This window comes from Stenella coeruleoalba (genome assembly GCF_951394435.1).
Source record: "Stenella coeruleoalba genome assembly, chromosome: 1".
Lineage (NCBI taxonomy): Eukaryota > Metazoa > Chordata > Mammalia > Artiodactyla > Delphinidae > Stenella > Stenella coeruleoalba.
This window is the reverse complement of record NC_137169.1, coordinates 180,916,894-180,940,555: the sequence shown is the minus strand read 5'-3', so window position 1 is coordinate 180,940,555 and position 23,662 is coordinate 180,916,894. Positions and strand designations below refer to the sequence as shown.

General features: G+C 35.1%; 1 protein-coding gene across 5 annotated transcripts in view; it reads right to left on the bottom strand.

Moving 5' to 3' along the window:
• Positions 1–23,662, bottom strand: part of COP1 (COP1 E3 ubiquitin ligase) — a 273,591-nt gene that overhangs the window by 118,536 nt on the left and 131,393 nt on the right. The gene's annotated exons all lie outside the window — the stretch shown is intronic.

The window sequence follows — 23,662 nt, the reverse complement described above, 5'->3', positions numbered from 1 at the left end:
CAGGACACCTGATAAATGCATACATCTAGTACCGTGGAGCACAAAGCAATGTAAAGACGTCAATATCTCAAGAAGGGAATTTTGTCAGTATTCCCACTGTCATATTTTTATGTAATTATAAAACATGTATTAGTGAACAAGGTGAATTAATATCCCTGAACACTAGAATCCAATTTATCAAAAGAAAATGTAAAGTGGGGACTTCCCTGGTGGTCCAGTGATTAAGAATCCACCTTCCAATACAGGGGACACAGGTTCGATCCCTGGTCGGGGAACTAAGATCCCACATGCCGCGGGGCAACTAAGCCTGTGTGCCACAACTACAGAGCCCACGTGCACTGGAGCCCGCACACTGCAACTACTGAGTCTGCACGCTCTGGAGCCTGAGTGCCACAACTAGAAAGAAGCCCACACGCCACAACTAGAGAGAAGCCGAGCGCCGCAAGGAAGAGCCCGCACGCTGCAACTAAGATCCGATGCAGCCAAAAATAAATTTAAAAAATAGAATGAAATAAAAAACAAATTTTTAAAAAAAGAAAATGTAAAGTGAACAAAGTTGTTAAAGGTCCAATTCATTACCATGTTAGTGTGCTCCAAGAGACAGGGGCTGCTATAATTTCAAGGAAACAAAGAAAGGTTCAGAAATGGCCTTTTTAATGAAAAGAAATGAGCAGACCTTTAAAGAATACAAACACAGGGAAAGTACTTAAGAATTGAGGTTATTCAACTGACTTTCTTCCAAATCAGTAGTACCTGCGAAAACTTCCATAACATAATTAACACTATGTGTCAAGCATTGTTTTAAACACTTTACATAAAATATATTTAATCTTCAAATCTCTACTGTATAGATAAGGAAACTGAGGTATACTAAAGTTAAGTAATTTGCTCAATGTTCACTGGATAATTCCAAGTCAAGTCATCTAGTTTCAGAGTCTATGCTCTCAATCACTAAGCAAAACTCCCATTTTAATGAGAACAAAACAGCTAGTCTTCAAGGAACACACACAAAGGCAAGATAAACAGTAATAACAACATAAAATAATGGTACCTACTACATTTTATATATGATAGTAATGACATATCATAATTCATCCTGTGCAACAATTTAAATAGAGGGAGAAAAAAAGAGAGCAAAGTAGCCTCACAGGGTTTATAATTAGTGGGAAAATTTTTTTATTATTATTATTAAAATAAGCAAATGCCAAATGATAAGAACAAAACATGCCAGAGGAGTCAAGAGTCAATGATTACGAAGGCCCACTGGAAGAAAATGGATAATGCTTGAATATTCTCATCCATCAAATAACCAGCGTGCCTGCTATGTGCCAAACATTGACCTAGATGATGGAAAACCAGGACGTTAAACCAAAACACATTTGATAAATTTGCATAAATATGCATTAACACAAACCTGGACTATTGCAATAGCCTCCTTACAAGTCTGCCAGTCCTGACTTTTATCTTTTCTAATCCATTTGAAGGACTGATATTAGGTAAAATTTCCTAAAACACAGCTCTATTCACATAATTATCTTCATTTACTACCATGAAAAATCCAAACTCCATTACCGAAGATCCTTCACAACCTGGCTTGAATCTTTTCTTAAAACTTATTTTATTTTAAAAAATACATATATGTATAGGCAATGGTTCAAAAAGTATAGAGAAAAGCAATTCTCCCTCCCAATCTTGCCAAATAAGCACCCGACTGGCCTCCCTAGAGACAATTAATAGTTACAGTTTGTGCATCCTACTAGTTACCCTATGCATGAATAAGCATATATGTATTCATATTCTTTTTTTTAAACAAACACATTGGATGATATTGTACATACAGATTGGCACATCACCCTCTTCCCCCCACCCCTAATAGTATCTTGACAATCATGTCACATCAGTACATATTAGGGCTACGTCATTTTTTCCCCCAGTGGTTGCACAGAATTCCAACATATAGGTATATCATAAATTATTTAACCAGTCTAGCAAGGAACATTTACTATCTAGCAGTTAAAAAATGCTGCAATAAAATAAATACCCTTCTATGTGTGTCATTTTTCACATATGCAAGAATATCCTTAAATATACCTGGATTATGAAGTGCTAGGTCAAAAATCACGTGCTTTTTAATATAGTTAAATAAAGCTAAACCTTTCTCCATCCAGATTAACACCACTAATAATTTCAATTTCGTCTCTGAATGTTCCATTTATTTTCTAAATCTAACTGAAACCCAGCTCCTCCCTGAAAATGCCGATTCCCCTAAAGCCCTCTCATGTTCCATGTTCAAATAGACTTGGAAATAAAGTCAGTGTCCTCCTTGCTATGCACAGCTTCTTCCAGCCATTCTCCCTCCTCCCTAAAACCTCCCAGGCTCAAAATCTCCTGTAACTTATATCATGCAATTTGATCCTTGTTACTCCTTCTACCAATGCATTAGTTCTTGGAAATTTTAACTTTCAGCTCAATAGCACTCTCTCCAAATCTACCCTTGTCATAATTCTTAATCATTTCAATAATCACATAGATGATTATTCTAATACTCTGGTCTATCAGTTTCTTGACTTTCCCTTCTCCAAAGATCTTTTATTCTGCTCACTTCCATCTCACACAACCATGATCATACCCCAGGCTTTTTGATTACCAATAACTTCATTTCCGCCATAATTTCAATATATGACACACTGCTTTCTGACAACCACTTCCATTTGTTCCAGCTAACTCGCTGGCTCCAACAATCCTTCAGACCTTTAAGCCCATGGGAACCTAAAAATTCACAGATTTTATCACCACTGTCCCTCCATGCCTTGCATATTCACTTTTTCTTTACCCACCACAAGTTATGTAGTCAATAATTAGGACTCCCTCACATATAACTCTGTACTCCTTTACCATTTTTAATTCTCTTATTTCTTATACCTAAGAAAAGTTTTCTTTGGCAAAACTCTAATCCTAGTTAAATCTAGCTCTCTACTCACTCTACGCTTGAACTGGCACAGTTGAACATGGCTAGAGAAAAAAACATGTTCTCCCATCACATTTTAAATGCATGATCACCATCCTCAGGTGGAGCCCTAACACTGCCTAGGTTTATGGTAAATTTCCCTTGTCCCATATACTTTCCCATTTGCTTAAAAGAAAGGTACATACTTTCTTCATTCTTCTCAAATTTCCCATATCTCTTTCCTCTCAATCACTCTCAACAGATTATTTTGCTCTCTAGTTTATCAAAAACAAACAAACAAAAGAACGAGAAGGTAATTTCCAAAGGCTACCACCATCACATCCTCTGGTCGCTGAGTGAAGGATCCACGGTCCTAGACCTGACCAACATGTCTACTTGTACACTAGATCCCAGCTTTCCTTGCTTACTCTAGGATTGCTTCCTCAATTCTGTACCTCTCTCCTATATCATTCATTTCTTCCATTCTCCTGGATCTTTCCAATAAGCCTTTCAATATGTTTTCTTCCTTTAAGTGAAACACAAACAAAACATCTCTTACAACCCTAATTCTGTTCAGCTACCATCCTATTCCTTTCCTTTCTGATTGCAGAAATTTACCAAAAGAGTTGTCCATACTCACCGATTCCAATTCCTCTCCTCCCTTTCCCTTTAACCCACTGGAATGAAGCTTTCACCTCCACCACTGAAAATGCTGTATCAAGGTCAACAATGACCTTCAGTTTGCTAAATCTAACAGTCAAGTCTGAGTTCTTATCTTACTTGAATATCAGCAACACCTGACTTAGATGATCACTCCCTCCTCCTAAACAGAGTTGATTTTTCTCCCACCTCACTGGCAGCTCCATCAGAGTATGCATTGTTCATTCCTCCTCCTGTCTCCACTTTCACACTCAAGTATCCCAGAGCTCAGCCCTTGTCCCTCACCTCCTTTTAATCTCCATGGACTTCTTTGGGGAATCTCATCTAATCTTGAAGCTTTAAATATATACACTAATGACTATCAAATGTTTATCTCACATACAAGACCTCTCTCTGCACTACTGGTTCATGCCTACTTGACAGCTCCAATTTTATGTAACAGGCATCTTAATCTGTCCTAAAATGAGTTTCTGAATTCCCCATCAAAATCTTCTTCATCTTATTAACTAACCCCATCCCTCTTTTAATTAACTTTAACATCAAATCTTTCAGCCCAACCTTCAAAATACACACAGAATCTAACCACTTCTCACTGCCACCACTCTCATCTAAGCTACCATTATCGCATGTCTGTATTATCATAATAGGCTCCTTACTGGTACCCCTGCTTCCATACTTGACCCTTACAATCTATTTTCAAACAGGTCCAATCAACATTCCTTTGGTTCAAAATCATTTAATGGCCTCCTACCTGGTCTCAAGAAAAAGGTAAAGTGATTATAAAACGGTGTATGTGATATGCCTCCCCCTCTCCCTTGTTCCAGTTACACTGGCCTTATGGGAACCCTAGGAAATTCCAAACCTAATCCCACCTCAGGGCCAATGCACCTGATAGTCTCTGACCCTGAAGTGGTATAATCTGTTTCAAACTTCAGCTTTCTACACTCTACCCCCTGTTTTGCTGAATTATCTCCCTCTGCTTTATTTTTTTCCATAGGATTTAAAACACTTATATCCTGTATTTTCTTTTAATACTTTGCCAGTTTCTTTTGCTTTTTTTCATTTAAATATTCATTCCATCTGGAATTTATTTTAAACTATGAGAAGAGATGTAAATTTATATTTTCCCACATCATTACCTAGTAACCCCATTTACTGAATAATCTCTTTTCCCCATTTATTAGAAATGCAGTTTATATCATATAAACTAAGTTCTTATAAGAATAACTGTAGACATTCTCTGTTCATGGACTCGTACCACACAGTTTTAATTACTGATTCATCAAAATATGCTATAGCATCTTGTAGGAACTAGTGTCCTTTTATTAACTGTTTTCTTCAGAATTTTCCCAAGAATCTTGTAACTATATTTTTAACACCAAGTTATTTCCAAAAAACAAAAAAATGTATCCTATATGATATTTTCATGGCAATCATGTTGTTTATACACTAATTAAGGAAAATAGTATTTTTGTGATGCTTAGCCTTTCCATTTAGGCATATGCTGTATCTTTCCTTTGTTCAAATTTTGTTTCCTCAGCAGTATTTTAAAATTTTTCTCCTTTTAGATCTCCTACATTTCCAGTTAGGTTTATTATGTTCTATTTGACAACTTTCCCCTAATTTTCCCATTGTAATTAGCCTGTGTGGAGTTTTGTCCCTTCTACAACCAGTTCAGATTATCTGCATTGCCTACAAAATAATCTCTGTCATTTAAGAACCCAAGATTATTTGCAATAGATTTCAGCAAAGTAGTTCCTTATTACTTTTTCTTTCAGTGTACCTGTAGTTATTTCCTTAGTTTCATTTCTTATTTCGTGTACTTGAAGTTTCTCCTAGTTTTTACTTGATTAGGCTAACATGCATCTTTTATTTCTTTTAAAAAGCTTGTTGATTGAAAATCATTGTTTTTTTAAATAATTCATTCATTTATTCACATTTACCTTACTAGTTTCCTTCTAGTTTACTTAGGTTTATTTTGTTCTTTCTCTAATATCTTCAGTTAAATATTTATTTTCATACTTCCTTCTTTATTAGTTAAGAACATAAAACAAGAAATTTTATTCTGAGCACTTTTAGCTGCATCCCATAGGTTCAAATATATAAAAGCTTCACCAAAGTGTCTTCACTTCCACTTTAACTCTAGAGTTGCCAAAACAGCTTTTAAATTTCTATGTGGTGGGTTTTTTTCTGTTTTCCTATTGAGTTATAAATGTCTCATCTTACTGTATTGTGATCTGCTATTTTTATTTTATTTTATTTTTGTTTTCTGTAATTTGACATGGACATTTTAAAAGAAGTCATCTTCTTTATATATGTTTGTATGTATCTTCTAACTTGTTATGTTATTTAGGGCTTCTACAGTTTTATTTTTAGTCCACTCAATGTCTGGCCTGTCATGAACTAAGATCTGATCTGATTTAAAGTCTCATACAACTAGTGTTTTTATTTTGTCTTACAGTTAACAAAGAAATTTTCCAATGCATAATAATATTTACAACTACTTAAACTTCATCATGGACTGAATCTTGTTCATTATGAAGTGCCAGAGCCGGGGTGGGGGGCGGGGTATGGGGAGCTGTGGAGAGAAAATGAGACTTAATGATTTCTAGCCTGAAGTAAACCTTACTTTTCAACATTCACAGCTCCAAGTTTTAGGAACTCTTATATATAGTACAGATTTATGCTTCATATTATGATCTAATGTGAAAGTATTTCCCTTTGGATGGGAGGTTTAGCCTATTTACATTTATTTATCAAGGACACGTTTGCTTTTATTTCTCTTTTGTGATTATTTATTTATTTATGCATGCTGCGTTGGGTCTTAGTTGCTGCACGCAGGATCTTTGTTGCAGCATGAGGACTTCTTAGTTGCAGGATGCGAACTCTTAGTTACGGCATGCATGTGGAATCTAGTTCCCTGACCAGGGATTGAACCCAGGCTCCTCGCACTGGGAGCGTGCAGTCTTACCCACTGGACCACCAGGGAAGTCCCCAACTGCATTTTTAATTAAAAAATATCTTTGACCATTTGACTTCTTTCTGCTTTCTGTGTGCTATTCTCATAAATGGGAATTGTAGTATTTCTGTCTAGTGGCTATTTTTATGACTTTATGAATTACTATAGAAAGAAATAAAGGATTCAATGTATCTATTAAGTCTCTAATCTGAACAGAGGACAAAATTATTTTTGCCTTCCCTCTTCCCATCCTATTGATTACATTGATTATCTTAGAATATATATATTCAAAGATATTTTTACCACTCATTCTTGTGCAAGTGAAAAACCTATAAATAATTATCTGAGCATAGAAATGAATCCCATTATACATATAAAGACAAACTAGCCATGCATTTCTAATATTCACTGACTCTTTCAAACTTATTTATTGTAAGTAGGTTCAAGTATCTGACGACTCCATTATACTATCTAATGCAGTCATATCAAGAAATTTATGTATTAAAATATACATTCGATTTTAAATTATTTTCCTTTTATTTCTCCCTTATATTACAGTTAGGACACTATAATTTTTTTAATGTGTGTATAGGTTGCAATATCTATTAATTTTATTTCAGAAGAGCGTCAAGGCTCAAATAAAACTTTATTCCTGGATGTTGAAATTTGAATTTCATATAATTTTCACATGTCACAAAAAATTATTCTTTATATTTTCTCAACATGTTAAAAATATATAAACTATTCTTAGCTTGTTGCTGTACAAAATTAGACAGTGAGTCAGAATTGGCTTGCAGGTCTTAATTTATTGACCCCTGTCTTGAATGAATGGATACACTTGAATTTATTCTGCAGGCACTAAAGTGAAGCCACATTTAAAGTCTACATATATATTTGTATGATTATTTTCATTAGCTGCTGGTTTTAGTTTTAATCCCATATAAAGCCACAAGATCTTGCTTTAAAACAACTATTTTTAAATTTTTAATTTTTCTGTCCCCTCTGGCTATCACTGAATAGCTAGAACAAATATGTACACTATCTGACATATATTCTGGAACAGTTTTGTGAATGCCAAGTGTTTACACTGTGATAAAATGTCTTTCTACTGAAGCATTTAAAATTAAAGATGCAGGCTTCCCTGGTGGCGCAGTGGTTGAGAGTCCGCCTGCCGATGCAGGGGACACGGGTTTGTGCCCCGGTCTGGGAAGATCCCACATGCCGCGGAGCGGCTGGGCCCGTGAGGCGTGGCCGCTGAGCCTGCGCGTCCAGAGCCTGTGCTCCGCAACGGCAGAGGCCACAACAGTGAGAGGCCCGTGTACCGCAAAAAAAAAAAAAAAAAAAAAATTTAAAGATGCAACTTGAGGCACTTTAAGATCAATATACTGATTATCAAATTTTTCTCATCTAAGTCTACAGCAAGTTATAATTTATACTCACTTAAATTAACTTAGTTGTAGACTCTTCATCTGTCCTAAAACACCTTTTTGTGCACAGTATAACAATATCCTATGATAGATGGTGTTTATTAGAGAACTTTGGAAAATTGAAAATAACTTATGAAGCAAAGATTAACAGAAAGATTTTATAAAAACATCTACTAGAGAAAAAAACAATAGTTAAAAAACAAAATATCTTTTGTCCCCAAAGCTACTATGACATTTTGTCCTTTTTGCAATGTGTCTATATTTAGTAAAGTGGAGGGAACGATATGCAAGTAAAAGTTCCAATTCTTTACTTTTGAAATTGAAGTAGAAGATACATCTAACTTTTCAGTTCTGTATCCTTGGGTACCATTTACAAGCAACCAATGAGGTTTACAATATTAAATCATTAATGTCACTGCTGTGATGCTTCATCACAAAACAATATAACTATGATAAAAAGAAACTATTCAATGCTACAGAGGGCTAATCTGAAGTGAAAATGTACAATCTAGAAAAAATTTCATAATGAATATATAAAAGTGTGTCCGCAAAATATCAGTTAGCCAGACAGACTTTAATAAAATCAGAAACTCATCTCATATTTCTTATAGAAACAAGTAGACAAAACCACTGAAGAAAAATGTAAAAGAGAAAATTTGACTCTTACTAGATTAGTCCTTTCAAACCATCGCAACAGAAAAAATAGAGAGGGAGAGAGCTCTTGTTCTAAAATATTTACAGAAATGCAAAGAATTTAGAATAGCAAACACAACTATGAAAAAGAGTATCAAAGTTGTAGGATTTGCATTACCTGATTTAAAGGCTTATTATAAAACTACAATAATCAACAGAGTGTGGTACCAGTCTAAGAGCAGACATATAGGCCAATACAATAGAACAGAGTCAAGAAGTACATTCATACATATCTGCTCAACTGATTTTAAACATAGAAGCCAATGGGAAATTCATCTTTTATAGAAATAATGCTTGGAACAAGTGGATATCCACATTGGGGGAAAAACTGAACTCCAACCCCCTACTTCACAATCTAATAAAAATTAACTTGTGGAGTTCCCTGGTGGTGCAGTAGTTAAGAATCTGCCTGCCAATGCAGGGAACATGGGTTCGAGCCCTGGTCCAGGAAGATCCCACATGCCCTGGAGCAACTAAGCCCGTGCATCACAACTACTGAGCCTGCGCTCTAGAGCCCACAAGCCACAACTACTGATCCCATGTGCCACAACTACTGAAGCCCGTGTGCCTAGAGCCCATGCCCCGCAACAAGAGAAGCCACCGCAATGAGAAGCCCACACACCACAACGAAGAGTAGCCCCTGCTGCTGCAACTAGAGAAAGCCCGTGCATGGCAACAAAGACCCAACGAGCCAAAAATAAATAAATAGATTAATTTAAAAAAAATAACTTGAAATGGATTATGGACTTAAATGTGAAAGCTAAAACTATTAAAATTATAGAAGAAAAAAAGGAGAAAAATCTTCACAATTTGGGGCAGATGAACATTTCTGAAGGAAAGAGCTTAAATCATTTTTAAAAACTGATGACCTGGAATTCATAAAAATTAAATACGTTATTTGAAAGACACCATTAATAAAAAGGCAAGTCACAGACTCAGAGAAAATACTATCAATACATATTTCTGATATCTAGAATACATAAAAAATTCTGACTATTCAATGCTATTAAGGGCCTGATTTTTAAATAATAGGCAAAAGATTTGAATAGATGTTTCATAAAAGATATACAAATGGCCAATATGCACATTAAAAAGCATTAGTCGTATGGGAAACATATAGTAAAATAACAAGGAAATATCACTATATACCCACAAATAAAAAGACTGATAATTCCAGGAGTTACTGAGGATTTGGGACAGATGGAACTCTCTTACATTGCTGACTGGAATGTTAAAATAGCTCAATCACTTTGGAAAACAGTTTGGCAGTTTCTTAAAATGTTAAGCACAAACTAATCATACAGCCCAGCAATTTCAATCCCAAGAGAAATAAATATGAATGTGAATATCCAAATGACTTGTATGTGAATATTCATAGCAGCTTTATTCATAATAGTCAAAGATTAGAAATAACTCAAATGTCCATCAACACATGAAGGATAAACAAATTGTGGAATATTCATTAAATGGAATATTGCTAAATAATTAACTAACTACTGATGCAGAAAACATGGATGAATCTCAAAACACGCTGAGCTAAAAAAGCTAGACACACAAGAGTACATTCTGTATGGTTCCATTTATAAGAAACTCCAGAATGACTAAACTATTCTATGATGACAGAAAGCAGATAACCAGTGGCCTGGGACAGGAGTCTGGAGAATTAAAGGCAAAGTGGCAGGAAATAAAATTTTTGGAAATGTTCTGTATTTTGATTGTGGTTTATACAATTGCCAAAATTAAAACTTAATACTTTATTGTATGTAAATTGTACCTCAGCAAGGGTGATTTTTAAAACTACCCAATTTGTGATTCTACATTTATTAAACTTAAGTTATGTAAATAACAGAACAACAAATTAAGCCCTCTCAGAGATGGATCAAAGAACAGTGTTTTATAATTTTAGATGCTATCAACAAAAATTACCTATTAATGTGGGAGAGGAAAAGGTAAGAGAAAGAATGTAAACACAAAAACCATTAGTAGTAGAAAAGCATCCGTGTTTCAAGATTAGTATGATATAGTTAATCATAATAGTGCAAGCTTTTGTCTTATTTCAAGGTATTTTTCAGCTCCACTTGATAAATAATTTTTAAAAGACACATAGGAAACTTTCCGCTGAACAAACCAGGATTTGTTATTAAAAGAGTACTAAAAATCTGTAGTTGGGCTTCCCTGGTGGCGCAGTGGTTGAGAGTCCGCCTGCCGACGCAGGGGACACGGGTTTGTGCCCTGGTCTGGGAGGATGCCACATGCCGCGGAGCGGCTGGGCCCGTGAGCCATGGCCGCTGAGCCTGCGCGTCCGGAGCCTGTGCTCCGCAACGGGAGAGGCCACAACAGTGAGAGGCCCGCGTACCACAAAAAAAAAAAAAAATCTGTAGTTATCACTCAACCAATCGACAGGCTGAGTGATAGATCATTTGTGCTAAGTAATATGAAGCATATAAAATAGCTAGTCATCACTAAGAGATCAGAAAATCCGATACAAACCCCTTTTTTCCCCATAGACACACTAAGGCCCCCCCCCAATATGACAGAACTTTAATCAAATGTAGTATGTCCTTAGAGCCTCAGCAAATCTACGAGGTCAGGAGTCAGCTAACCTGTTCTGTAAAAGGGTCAGAGAAGCTGCGCAGTTCTCTACTGAAATGACTCAACTCTGCTGTTGCAGTTCAAAATCGGCCATAGGCAATATGTAAAGGAATGAGCATGATTATGTTCCAACAAAACTTTACTTATGGATGCTGAAATTTAAATTTCATGTCATTATTATAAATCATGTTACTGTACATCATTATGTTATTATTTTTCTTTTGATTTTTTCAACCGATTAAAAATATAAAAACCATGCTTAGTTCATGCGCCACTCAAAAATAGGTGATGGACCAAATTCGAGTCCCATGGGCCATAGTTTGCTGATTCCTGTACTAGGTATGAAAGTCAGTATTTTTCTTATTCATAATGTCTTCTTTTATATAAGTAAAACCAGTGCAAAGCTTGAAACTTACAAATACCAAAAATTTTAAAGTAATTACAAAGAAATATGAATTTTTTCATAATACATTTATACCAATGGCAGTATTTACATTTAAAATTACTTTTAAAGGATAATAGAATAGTATTTTCTGGACATTGTCTATAGACATACGTGTCTATTGCTCTAAGACAGAGTATGTGCCCAGTAAATATTAGTTAAATACATTTCAGAACCAACTTTTGATTCCCTATGAGTGTAATCTGTCAAATGTAATATATTCCTTACTATCTTTATATGAACACACTGAGCATAGTAAGGTGAACAGCCCTACTGACATTAGTTACCACACTCACTCTATTACATCTCAGTGATTGCAGAGTCTATTTAGATACGGCAAGCCACTTGACCTCATATTAAATGGAAACAAACTGCTTTATTTTTTAGCTCCTATTTGCAGTTTCATCATTTCTTCCCTTTGTCAAGCTAAGAGCTATCACTTCTTGCTGCTGTCATTGAACCTATCTATTGAAATTTCCCTTCCCTTTATAATTTGAAGAGACACAAACCAGACAACTAAGATTACAGGGGTTGTATATAAAAAAGTCAATAGACATGAAGTAACCCAAGAAGCTGGCCATTTGTGAATGTATGAGCTTTAGTCATTAATTTAATAGCATTTATTTTGTTCTAAAGCCTTTTTATTTTTCATTTCAGCCTTGGTTACTGACTACGTTTTAGCCATATGGGACTGCCACAGGTTAAATTCTGTATAGGTGAAGTGTAAGCATAATATCAAACTATTATGAACACTAGATTTAACTCAGATAAAGGGGAAAAAAATCAAAATAGTACATGTGTACAACTGCTCCTAGAGTAACAGCCATTCTTACCTAAGTTTTAAATGTCTGATGTTAGCAATATATAGGCAGATTACCACATCTAAGACAAATAATGGTACACTGAAGTTGCCTTTGTCAAATATTTATATTATAAAACACTTCACCAGATTGTTTTCTGTATACTGATATCATAGTTATTTCTAAGTTGCAGTAAACTGCAGTCCTACTAAATTCACACTAGTGACAAGATGGACAGAGACTTTGATTTTACTTGAAGGAAACCAGAATGTCACCCCCAAATATGCCTCTTTGACATACAAATTATTTTGAGCTGAAGGCAACTAAAAGGCAGCAAATGAAGAAAAAGCTCTCTCCATCCTTCCCCTCTTTCTGCCTAAAAGCAGGGTATAAATGCTCTTTACTGGACACTCTAGACTCTTAAAAGCCCACAGATGGCACTAGAGGAATCTGCAAACAAATTAGTTCCCTCTGTATATTTACCTTCCCACAGCTTGCTGTCCTTGGAAGCCTAAAACTGCTTTCCTCTGTCCTGTCTTTATTCTACGGATTATTGTTGTTTGTTAAAGATGCAATGTAAGCCAGAGTTCTAAGCCACCTCTCTGAGTTACTCACTTCCCTGCGTTTCTCCCATGTATATATGAAATATAAATATTAATAAACTTCTGTTTTTCTTTTGTTATAGGGATCCCAGCCAAAATCTCAGAAAAGTAGATGGAAAAGGATTTTTCCTCCCCTACATAACCTCCTGATTAAGTCAAAAGTGCAAGAAACAGTGAATAAAGAGATTACATTTAAGAACATATTTTTTTCAAATTTTAAAAGGTTCAAAACTTCCCTCTCAACCCCACAAAATGTGCACCCTACTTACTGGCAGCCCAGTGACTCACTTCTATATCAAAGTGAGATGGTCCTCCAGCAAGAGTAAGAGTAGGCTTCCTTTTAAGAACTCAGCTTTGCAGGTTAATTATTAACATGAAATATCAATATTTTATATGTTAAAGACCTCAATCCCAATTTTCACTATAAACTTTGTTCACCAAAAATTACTACAACAACTTGGAGAGAAAAAAAGATACTTTATTTGTTCTTGGTTCTCTAAGCTAGAGTCTCCCTATCACTGTGCAGCAGGTAAAACAAATTAAGTTAAACATGTGATTAATCCCCTCTGTCCTTAGGACAGTTGATTATAAGCTGGTTCTCTAACCCAGCCCTCACTCAACTGTTCCAAGAACAGAAGGAATAAATGTCTTGGTACAAATGCAACACATTCACAGCACACTATGACAACTTATTGGTTAGGAAACTATAGACTAAATGGGTTTTTTTTAACCTTATTTTCTTTGATTCATGAACTATAAAAAATAAATAATGATGGTCTTCTCCTAAAGCATTAAAATGATAAATATTTCCTATTAGAAGTAAATTTCTTCTACTGGAAGTAAATATCTTCTTTGTAAAGCTCTTAACCTAAGACAGTGTCCCCAAAGTGCTGTCTCAGACTAGCAGCATCAGTATCTCCTGAGAATGTTAGAAATTCTTGGCCCCAGCACAGACTACTGCATCAGAAACTCTGGGAGTGGGCTCAGCAACCTGTGTTTTAACAAGCCCTCCAGCTATGTCTGAGGCCTACCAAAGTTTGAGAACCATTGTCCTTAGGCATGTTGGTAAATCTGAAACAGTAAGAATATTGCCTAACATTTACTTAGTAGTTACAGTGTGCCACACAAAATGCTAAAAAATTTCAAATAAGTTCTCATTTCATCTCATTTTAAAAGGATGAATTGAAACTACTGCTAATTAGGCTAGATAGCTGAAATAAATAAAATTATTTTTTTAAACTACATGAGATTTCACTCATTCAAATTGGTCTTCTTTGTCCCCATTCCAAATTAGTAATTTTACTATAAAGATTTACAAAGGTCTTCCCCTATAGAGGTATTCTCTTCTCTATCATTCAACACGTGTGAATAATTACATTCCCTTATTTCTCCTCCACATGTTTTATCCAGAGAAGCTGCAAACCAAGCTTTATCTTCCCCCTAAACTGAAGCACGTACAATGATAGCCAGCCTTTAACAACAATTACTACTTCTACCACAAACTTTAGCAAGACATTATGAAAGACAGGATTTTGAACACAATGAAGTAACAGCAAAAAGTATATTAATGGCACTTCCTATCTTAAAAATCAAGTAGAGAAATAATAATCTATAGAAATTCAGAAGAAAAAACTTAAAAGAACCACTTCAAATACTTCCAGGAACCTGAAAGTCATAGCCTAAAGTGAACTCCCTCTTTAGTCAACTCCCTCAGCATTTTATCAGATCCCCACAAGCATTTATTATTTATTTTTTACCTTGCATTTTAGTTTATTCTACAACTGAGTCAACAAACAGGAGAGTCCATTAGATATCAGGTAAACTACCCAGTGTTACAAATACAAAGATGAAAAAGAATTCCCTGCCAAAGGTGCAATTACCTCTCTGACCACCGTCTCCATAGCACCCCCGCCCCCGCCACTTGCTCTCTATTCTCACAACCCTTCATTCTTGTCCTCTACAAAGGTGATTCCACCACTTCTGCCTCTTTCTCAGACCTCTCCTATCTTTATTTCCTTCAGTATGCAGTTTAAATTCCACGGTTCATAAGTTTAATCATTTTCGTCATCTAATATCTTCTTCTTTCACAGTCAAACATGAACACTAACCACCCTTTCTACCTGTCACTCTGAGATGACATGGAAAAAGCATAAACTCTTAAGAGAAGAACTCCTTTATCTCCTTGTCACTAAATATACAAACATGCCTGCCTTTGAACCCATTCTCTGCTCCTTCCCTCCTATTATGGAGGGGGAAGTGTCCTCCCTTCTAATGAAAGCAAAAAGTCTTACTTTGCTTTGGATTCAATCCTGCACATGATCTAATTCTACAAATTATCTCATGTTTCCTCATTGGTTTTCATGGCAATAAAGTCTCCTACTTTTCATTTTCATCTGAGAACCTTCTTTTTTTTTTTTTTTTTTTTTTTGCAGTATGCGGGCCTCTCACTGTTGTGGCCTCTCCCGTTGCGGAGCACAGGCTCCGGACACGCAGGCTTAGCGGCCATGGCTCACGGGCCCAGCCGCTCCGCGGCATGTGGGATCTTCCCGGACCGGGGCACGAACCCGTGTCCCGTGCATCGGCAGGCGGACTCTCAACCACTGCGCCACCAGGGAAGCCCCTGAGAACCTTCTTGATCTGCTTTATGGGTTCCTCCTCGCCTACCTGATCTTTAAATGTTGGAGCTCTATGAGTCTACAACCATGATGTCAATTATCAACTGTACAAATTCCCATATTCATAGACCTCTTCTCTGTACAACCAAAGAGCCTATGCATAATCTCCCATGTGCCTCCTTACCTTTAAACCTACTCTTCTTCCAGTATCCCTATCTCTGTAAATAACACCAATATTTTTCAGCCTAGCTCCTCAAGCTTAAAGCCTGGAAGCTATCTTCCTCTCCTTCAAGGACAACACCCATCAATCATCAAGTTTTGTCTACCTTAGTCTCCAAATATTTTTTTAAATATTTATTTATTTATGGCTGCATCAGGTCTTAGCTGCAGCACGTGGGATCTTTCATTGCAGTACGCAGGCTCTTTGCTGTGGCGCATGGGCTTCTCTCTAGTTGTGGCATGTATGCTCAGTAGTTGTGGTGCATGGGCTTTCTAATTGTGGCATTTGGGCTCTCTAGTTGTGGTACGCAGGCTCAGTAGTTGTGGTGCATGGGCTTAGTTGTCCCGGGGCATGTACGATCTTAGCTCCCTGATCAGGGATGAACCCGCATCCCCTGCGTCCGAAGGAAGGATTCTTAACCAATGGACCACCAGGGAAGTCCCAAGTCCCCAAATATTTTTTAAATACTTCTTCACCTAAGCCCCACTGACCTTACCCTAGTACAGGTCACAGGCCATCATCATGTACTGATGCTATGCCTGGCCAGTTTCAACAATCACCTATATATTGGATCTCCCTACTTCCTATTCTTGCTTCTTTCAAATCCATTCTCCATGTTGTACCCACTAGATGCTTTCATAGCACTTACAACACTTTATTCTATATATTGGCTTATAGGTTTGCCTTTCCACTATTCTGTGTATCACTCTTATTTGTACTCTCAGCACTTAAAATATCTGTTATGAATAGGTACAATTTTAAAAAATTAAAACAAAAACAATATCCTAGAAAAATACAGGTGAACATATACATATAACTGATCTCAGGATTACAGAAAATTTTTCTTGATTAAAAAAAAGAAAAACTAGAGCTTAGTTTTAAAACTAAGAAGAGCATACGGCAACGACCTCCCGATGAAGCCTATTCCACTTCTACACACTGCTGACTACAAAGATCTTCCTTATATTAACCTTAAAATGTGGCTTCCAGCCGTTAGTCCTACTTTTATCTCTTGGTACCAAACAGAACCATTCTACTTCCTCTTTTACTTTGATTATTTGAAGAGAGTCATAGGTTAACAAACTCTACTCTTCTCCAGGTAAATAATTTTATCATGAATAAAAGGCAGCATTCTAATTCTAAGCCTTTGTTGTAGGCATCTGTTTTATGTTCTGATTAGTGACAAACTTACTAGTCTACTAAAATCTCAAATGCTAGCCTAACTAACACTTTCTTTGTGGTAATAAGCGTAAAATGATTTGAGTTTATGGTTTCACTATGTACTACTGACAAGCCTCAGCATAAGCAAGGGCAAAGGAAAATAAACAGGAAAAATAAGAGGAATTGAGATGAGAAGAGGAAAAAGATAGGAAAGAGGCTATGGGGAAGGGAGAGGATGTAGCAATTTCTAACGCTTAAACTTAGACTGTGTGTATTTCATCTTTAGCCTGTATCTTGAATTGTCACAGAAGTAGGAAACTCATTAACACATGCTGACAATCTTGGACGCTTCTATTTTAAGTTGTTAACATTAACTTATTTTTCTGTCATGTGTCATTGGTGATTTACAGACTTCTTTTTTAGCCTAGGGATACTTTCTTCAAAGGAATACTTATCAGAAAGCAAATATGTAAAAGCAGGTTAAGGTAGACAACTGCTAGAGCCCCGCCTGCTCTGGGTCCTCCCAGAGCATGCAGCATGTTTTCCATTCATTCATGCATTCATTCAACAACTATTTACTAATGGGCACCTACCATGTGCCAGGCATGGAGATGCAGCGGGAAGTAAGGCAGATAAGACGCCCTCCCTGACGAAGCTTCAAGCCTAGAACACAATTTTTTAAATTACTGCTTTAAAAAACTGGTCCTGGGCCAAATTCTGAAGAAAAAAAAATCCTTTCCTCTGCACTCCCACTCCTCCCAATTCTCATCAACCCCAGATGGCCCGATAACTCTTTAGACAATAACAGAAATATCTTCTGACAAAAAGAGAAGTGCATAAGTCATCCTAAAAATCATACATCCTTACCAAGTAGTTAATTACCTGGAGACAACCTATTTTTAAGTACAAATTTAAAACTCACAGCATTCTACAATAAAGCATATATTAAAAGGTACCCTAAACCTGGATCAGCACTGACTGTCATTATAAACTGAAGTTTAGTAAAAAAAACAATCCTTATAACTGGCTACTGCAAAAAAAATAAATATTTAACTTGAATACTTTCAAACTATGGCAAAAGTGACACTGGAACGTCATATCTATATTAAATTAAAAATAAAAAATTTTCATTATCGAGGCCAAGTTAGACAAGACAGTAATAAGGATACAAAGTATCAGAAACTCAAAAGAATTACTTCTTTTGTTTGTCTCAAAAGTAAAGTGCTTTCAGAAACTTTTCCCAAGGTTTCAACAGATCCAGAAGGGACAAAAGAACAGCAGAACACAGGGCCCAGAATGCCTTAGTTCAAATCTTAGTTCTGTCATTTACTAGCACTGTGTTGATCTTGGACAAGTTAGAAAATTTCTCTCTACCTCAACTGCTCATCTGTAGAATGAGATTAACAGCAATGCCTTACTCCACAGTAAAGATTAAATGAGTTAGTGAACTTACAAGGTCATGTAAAATACTTACAATGGTGTCTGAAGAAAAGTAATCAAACACTACATTACCAGCAGCAAAAAAATGCCACAATATATAATCATTTTCTTCTTATGAATTTACTAATGCCTGATGTAAGTCTATTTCAAGAGTTTGAGAAAATATAAGCAAAACTGTTAAGATAATCTGTAAACTACAGAGGGAGTGTATAACAATTTTAACCAAAACAATCTAGGTATGCAACGTTCAAACCAAGAATTCAACAGCCATTGCTACTAAGTATTCAGTAAGTTTAAACAATACAGTTTCATTCCTCTCTGGTGGTCATGAATACCTAATTCAAGAAAAAAATGCAAAATGTTCCATTACTGCTATGTGTAAGAAAAGTTCTCTATCCTTTCTATTATTTGGTGACGTTAACCTAGGACCATCTAGTATTTATGAGAATGAACTTCACTATAAGCCACTGATTTCCATACCTTGTCTATTGTCTATTAGTTGAGACATTGTCAAAGTAAACAAATGCTGCCACCTTGTGGACTCATGAGTATGGTGTTAAATAACCCAAAGTGATCCATAAGCAAAGGAAGACAAATTTTAAAAGTGAAAGTTTCCGGTTCAGCTTTTTCTCTCAGTGAGATTCTCACTGCAATAAATGACCAATACTAAATACATGTCATGCCATTTTACAGTAAGAATAATTTATTTTACAATGTAATGAAATAATGCACCAAATTCAACATTATTTGTCATCTCTAACAAGTCTTCACCCCTCTTTCCAAAAGAAATTCATTAAATGTCCTAATTTGCAAGGAATTAAAAGTCTTTAAAATGAATTTATTATCAATGATGTGTCTGAATGTGAGAAACTAGAAAAAGCAAAAAATCACCAGGATTGTGAAAGTTTCAAAGTCCCTTCAATACTACGGATACTATGTTCCTCTGCTGCTGCCTACTATAGTCCTTCAAGCGTTCTGCCTGATAAACTTCCTGAATTGGAAATTTTTCCTTCAGAAATGTTAATTCAATGTAAATAGGAGAAAAGAATGGATGTCAACATGAAGATGAAAAAACTAAAGGTACCTTTAAATTTTTTATTTTGCTTGACATATTTTGATATAACTAATCTCACCTTCAGTAAGTTATTTTTCTAAACTGAAATCTTGTCTTCCTATAACAGTAAATGTCTGCCTCAGAAAACATAGCACTCTGATATAAATGTCTTTATATGATCAAGGTTTACTTATTTTTTAAAAAACAAAATTACATTATATCAAGCTAAAATGGCTTTCAGGAATGAAGAATAGCTAGCTCTTACTCTTTTTTGAATACCTAGAGATGTATAACCAATCCTACATTTTCTAACTAGAAATGCTGCTTTTGTAATATGAAGTTAAGAAGGAAATTTTTATTTTGTTTTTGGTTTTTTGTTCACTTTTAAATGGAGAAGAAAATACAATATAGGATGAATTCACAATGGTCAGGGACATTAATTGTTATTACAACAGAGTTCTAATCTGCATTACATTTCAGTTGGGTAGAGCCATATAATTATAAGTGTGTACATACCAGATCAGTATTATTTCTTCTATAAAGGCACTGAAATAAAATTGAGAGGTCTCCTGAATCCAAGCATCAAAGTTGGCCTGTTCATGATTACACTCCTAGCCTCTCCCACACTAGGTAGTCAATGAATTTTTGTTAAATAGGTTAATTACTAATTTAATTAATTAGTTAAACAAAACCCACAATTTACTGCATTTTAAAACTTTAATCACTCCAGTGCCTGATTAGGAAAACTTACACTGCCAACATATAGAAAAATAAATAAATGTATGATTTTTGTCTTGTTACCAAGTTAAACAACAAGCTTGAATACAATAAAAGATTTAATGCAATAGTCTCTTTAGCTAATGGCCTGAAGTTCAAGATCAATATTCATATACATAAATAAAAATCTCAGTCATGAAAATGGAAAAGCACATGTAGTTTCAGTAATTTTTAAAAAGCTAAAAATTGTCAAATTCCTGATACACATCAAAAACATTTTTTTTAAGGCTTCTTCATTCTGTCTAGAAAATTTGAACATGGACTAGCAATTTGATGATTCCAAGGGACTACTGCTAATTGTGTTAGAGGTGATAAAGCCCCGTGGTTATACAATATCCATATTTTAAGACATAGAGATTCTTAAGAATCTACAGTTGAAATGACGTAATACCTGGGATTTGCTTCAAAATACTTAAGCAAAGAAATTAGGAATGAAGAGTATAAACAAAGCAAGTATAGCAAAATTTGGATCACTGATGAGTCTGGGAGATGACTGTGTAAAGGATTATATTCTTTCCATCTTTATGTATATTAGAAAATTTATTTAAAAATTTTAAAGAATGGTCAAGATGATGAAGATAAAAATAATATAAATTAATAACAAAAAGATAACTAGAAAACCCCAATATTTGAAAACTAATGTCTCAGTAATCCATGAGTCAAAATAAAATGAAATTTGAAATTTAAAAGATTTTTGAAATGAGTGAAAATGAAAAATATCATATCCTTGATATAATAACAATAAACAATCTAAAAAGAAAATTACAGAAACAATTTCATTTACACAAGCATCAAAAAAATATTTAGGAATTAACAAAGGAGGTGACTTGTACAATGAGAAGTACTAAACACTGCTGAAAGAAACTAAGATATAAATGAAAACATATCCCATGTTCATGGACTGGAAGGCTGAATATTGTTGTCAAATACTACCCAAAGTGATCTACAGATTTAATGCAATTCCTATCAAAATCCCAATGACTTTTTTTTTCAGAAATAGAAAAGCCCATCCTAAAATTCACACGGATTTCCAAAGGACCTGAAGTAGCTAGTGGACTCATACTTCCTGATTTCAAAACTTACTACAAAGCTACAGTAATCAAAAAACATAGATAAAAACAGACATATACACCAATGGAATAGAAGAGAGAACACAGAAATAAACCCTTGCATATGTGGTCAAAGGATTTTTGACAAGAGTGCCAAGACCATTCACTGGAGAAAGGACAGCTTTTTCAAAAAATGGTTCTGAGAAAACTAGATATTCACACGCAAAAGAATGAATTTAGATCCTTACCTAAAACTATATACAAAAATTAATTCAAAATGGATCAAAAACCTAAATCCAAAACCATAAAACTCTTTTCACAACTTGGGATTTGGCAATGATTTCCTGGATATGACACCACAGGCACAAGCAACAAAAGAAAAAATAGACAAATAAGACTTCATAAAAATTTTTAAACTGTATGCATTGACAACAGACAATATCAAGAGTAAAAAGGCAACCCACAGAATGAGAGAAAATATTTATAAATCTGATAAAGGATTAATATTCAGAATATATAGAAAGCTCCTGAAACCAACAATAAAAAACAAACTCAATTTAAAAATGGACAAAGGACTTGAAAAGACATTTTCCCGAAGAAGATATACAAATGACCAATAAGCATGTGAAAAGACATTTAACATCAGTAATCATTAGAGAAATTCAAATCAAATCTAGGCAATCAAACCTAACCTCATACCCAGCAGAATGGCTAAAATCAAAAAACCAAAATAAATACTGGCAAAGATGTGGAGAAATTGGAACCCTTAGGCTCTGCTGGTAGAAATGCAAAATGGTATAGCCCTGGTGGAAAATAGTATGGCAGTTCCTCAAAAAATTAAAAATAGAATGACCATTTGATCCAGCAATTCCATTTCTGGGTATATACCCAAAAGAATCGCAAGCAAGGTCTCAAAGAGATAGTCTTACCCATGTTCACAGTAGCATTATTCACAGTAGCTAAAACATGGAAGCAACACAAGTATCCATTGACAGACAGATGACCAAAATGTGTTATATACATGCAATGGAATGTTATTCAGCCCTTTAGGAAGGAAATCCTGACATATGCTATAGCATGGATGTACACTGATGACACCACACTAGTGAAATAAGCCAGTCACAAAAAGACAAATATTGCACCATTCCACTTATATGAGATACTTGCAATAGGCAGAATCATAGACAAAGAAAGTAGAATGGTGGTTGCCAGGACTAGGGGCAAGAGGGAAAAGGAGTTGTTGTTTAATGGGTACTGAGTTTCAGTTTTACAAGATGTCAAGTATTAAAGAGATGGATGGTGATGACAGTTGCACAGTATTATGAATGCATTTAATACCACTGAACAGTTATTAAGATGGTAAATTTTATGTCATGTGTATTTTACCAAAATAAAAAAAAATTTGGAAAAAAGACAAGATATCAATCATATCAAAATTTGTGAGATGCAGTTAATGCAACACTTGGAGGGAAATTTATAACACAAATTATCTATATTAGAAAAGAAGAAAGGTTTCGACTCAATCACTTCAGTTTCTCCCTTAAGAAACTAGAAAGATAAGAGCAAATTACTCCTAAAGAAAGCAGAAAATGGGAAATAATAAAGTTAAGAGTAGAAATCAATGAAACAGAGAACAGAAAAATAGACAGTATCAATAAACCAGGAGCTGGTTCTTTGAGAAGACAAATAAAATTGAAAACTTCTAAGCCAGACTATTAAGTATAAAAAAAAAGGGAAACAAATTTCTGAAATCAAGGATGAGAAAGGAAAAATCATTACAGAATCTAAAGAAATCAAAAGGATAATAAAGGAATACTATAAACACTTGTATGCCAGTAAATTCAATAACCTAGATGAAATGGACAAATTCCTTGAAAGGCACAAACTAAAAATAATGCTCAATCAAGAAGAAATGGATAACCTGATTAGCCTTACATCTCTCCTAAAAATTGGATTTGTATTTAAAAATCTTCCCTCAAAGAAAACTCAAGACCAAGATGGCTTCACTGGGGAATTGTACAAAATATGTAAGGAAGAACTAACACCAATTCTTTACAAACTCTTCTAAAAAATTAAGAGGAGAGAGCATTTATTAGGAGAGCACATCTTGTCATTAAAACCACACAAAAGAATTACAAGAAAACAAACTGCAGCCCTATGAGGCGGATACTAACAATCATTACATTTTAGAGATAAATTGAGGACTAAAGAGATTTAGAAACTT